The sequence below is a fragment of the Rattus rattus genome, chromosome 18 (genome assembly GCF_011064425.1).
Source record: "Rattus rattus isolate New Zealand chromosome 18, Rrattus_CSIRO_v1, whole genome shotgun sequence".
NCBI lineage: Eukaryota > Metazoa > Chordata > Mammalia > Rodentia > Muridae > Rattus > Rattus rattus.
Window position 1 is genome coordinate 41,815,550 of NC_046171.1, and position 3,027 is coordinate 41,818,576.

The 3,027-nt window shown below is 47.3% G+C and overlaps 1 pseudogene; it reads right to left on the minus strand.

Moving 5' to 3' along the window:
* Nucleotides 1–510: 510 nt before the first annotated feature.
* Nucleotides 511–1,867, minus strand: LOC116887040 (annotated as a pseudogene).
* Between the last annotated feature and the right edge of the window lie 1,160 nt (nt 1,868–3,027).

Below are 3,027 nucleotides of genomic sequence, written 5' to 3' on the forward strand. Positions count from 1 at the left end.
TTTAGGTTCCTTCCTGAGCTAAAACTTTCTAGAAACATCTTCACAGATAGACCCAGAGCTGTGTCTCCTAGGTGATTCTAAATCCCATCAGGTTGGTGATTGGGATTAACCATCCAAGTACCTCCAGAATCTCTTCCGTTCCAGCGACTTATATGCCAACCTGTTGCCAATCCTAAACTTAACTTCTTTCTTTCTTCCTTCCTTCTTCCCTTTCTTTCTTCTTTTCTTTCTTCCTTCCTTCCTTCCTTTCTTTCTCTTTCTCTTTTTCTCTTTCTCTCTTTCTCTCTCTCTTTCTCTCTTTCTCTCTTTCTCTCTTTCTCTCTTTCTTTCTTTCTTTCTTTCTTTCTTTCTTTCTTTCTTTCTTTTTCTTCTTTCTCTCTTCCTTCCTTTCTTTCTTTCTTTTTTAAGACAGGGAGTATTTTATTTAAAACCCGTCAGTGAAGTGGACGGCTTGGGTCTCTGACAAATCGTTCATATTACAGCCTAAGTCAAAAACTGTATGAAAGCACACATTGCCACATACAAATTAACTGATCAGCCCACAACTTTCTATGTTGGAACAGGATAAACATCCCTGTGAAAGCAGCACCTTGTGACATTTAATTTAGTATTCCTCTCCTTCTTCCTCACCCTCACCTTCCACAGAATCCATACCAACCTCCTCATAATCCTTCTCTAGGGCAGCCATGTCCTCACGGGCCTCAGAGAACTCCCCCTCCTCCATGCCCTCACCCACGCACCAGTGCACAAAAGCACGCTTGGCATACATCAGATCAAACTTGTGATCCAGGCGAGCCCAGGCCTCAGCAGTGGCTGTGGTGTTGCTCAGCGTGCACACAGCTCTCTGGACCTTGGACAGGTCACCACCAGGTACCACAATGGGAGGCTGGTAATTAATGCCAACCTTGAAGCCAGTGGGGCACCAGTCCACAAACTGGATGCTGCGCTTGGTCTTGATGGTGGCAATGGCAGCATTGACATCCTTGGGAACCACATCACCACGGTACAGCAGGCAGCAAGCCATGTATTTACCATGGCGAGGGTCACATTTCACCATCTGGTTGGCTGGCTCAAAGCAGGCATTGGTGAGCTCTGCTACAGAAAGCTGCTCATGGTAGGTTTTCTCAGCAGAGACGACAGGGGCATAAGTGGATGTGAGGGTAGGGCGCCTGGTTGGTCTGGAATTCTGTCAGGTCAGCATTCAAGGCCCCATCAAATCTGAGGGAAGCAGCGGTGGAAGACACAATTTGACCTATCAACCTGTTTAGGTTAGTGTAGGTTGGGCGCTCGGTGTTGAGGTTTCTACGACAGATGTCATAGATGGCCTCATTGTCTACCATGAAGGCACAATCAGAGTGCTCTAGGGTGGTGTGGGTGGGGAGGATGGAATTGTAGGGCTCAACCACAGCAGTGGAAACCTGAGGGTGGGGGTGGGGTAAATGGAGAACTGCTGCTTGGACTTCTTTTCATAATTGACAGAGAGCCGCTCCATCAGCAGGGAGGTGAACCCAGAGCCAGTTCCCCCACCAAAGCTGTGGAAAACCAAGAAGCCCTGGAGACCCGTGCACTGGTCAGCCATCTTGCGAATTCCGTCCAAGACAAGGTCAATGATCTCCTCGCCAATGGCGTAGTGGCCACGGGCATAGTTATTGGCAGCATCCTCCTTGCCTGTGATGAGCGGCTGTGGGTGGGAGAACTGGCGGTAGGTGCCAGTGTAAACTTCATCATTAACTGTGGGTTCCAGGTCTACGAACACTGCCCGGGGCTCGTGCTTGCCAGCTCCTGTCTCACTGAAGAAGGTGTTGAAGGAGCCATCTCCTCCCCCAATGGTCTTGTCGCTTGGCATCTGGACATCAGGCTGGATGCCACGTTCCAGGCAGTAGAGAGCTCCCAGCAGGCATTGCCGATCTGGACGCCAGCCTGGCCAATGAGGATGGAGATGCGCTCACGCACGGTTGCTCCGTCAAGGCTGCCGGGCAGATGGCGGAGGTGTTGCGTCTTACAGCGCGACTCTTAGGCAGTTGATGTGAGAGAACCTGCCCATCCTAAACTTCCTTCATGACTGTAGCTTTTAAGAAAGAGAGTCTTGAGGTCAGGTAGAAAGGTCCAGGGTCGATCTTTTGAAAGTTAACTCGTATTAACTCGTATTTCAAAAGAATGCCTTGGGATTTTAATTGACAGTACAATGGATCTAAGGATAAATTCTGGGGAAATTATCATTTTAACAGAGCGTGGCTTTCTATTTGGGCAATGTTTAATTTTCTCAGCAATAATTCGCAGTCTTAGCAGAGACGATGTGGCCATCTTTCATTAAATTTCTACCTTTTTTTTTTTTTTTAAGATGAGGCAGAGTCTTTCTATTCTGTAACCCTGGCTATCCTGGAACTCACTCTATAGACCAGGCTGGCCTCCATCTCCCAGAGATCCCCCTACCTCAACCTCCTGAGTGCAGGGTTTAAAGGCATCTGCCACCATGTCTGGTTGATTTCTTCCTATTTGGAATGGAATTATCTTTTAAAATTTCATTTTTTCATGGTCCAGTATGGGAATTGCATAAGAATACAGTGATTTTTTTTCTTCTTTTTTCTTTCTTTTTTTTTTTTTGAGCTGGGGACCGAACCCAGGGCCTTGTGCTTTCTAGGCAAGCGCTCTACCACTGAGCTAAATCCCCAACCCCCGTGATTTTCTTATAATAGCTATATAGTCTAGACCTTCATAGATCACTTGGTCTCGTTGCTTATTTTACAGAGGCCCTGCATGTGTTCATGGCTCCTGAGATGGGCACTCTTCCCCACAAAGACCCTTAGCCTGAGAGTTTACATCTAAAGAAACCTAGCATCTGTAAATACTGTTTTATTTGTTGCTCTTTAACCACACCACGTTTTGTTTCCATTCCTTGCCTGGTGTCATTGGCCGTTCTCCAGAACGCTGCAGAGAAGAAAGGCAGGCATCCTGGCTTTCGTCTTGGTTTTAGGGAGCACGCTGCCAATTGTTCGCCATTAAGCATGGCGTTCGAGGTTAGTTTTT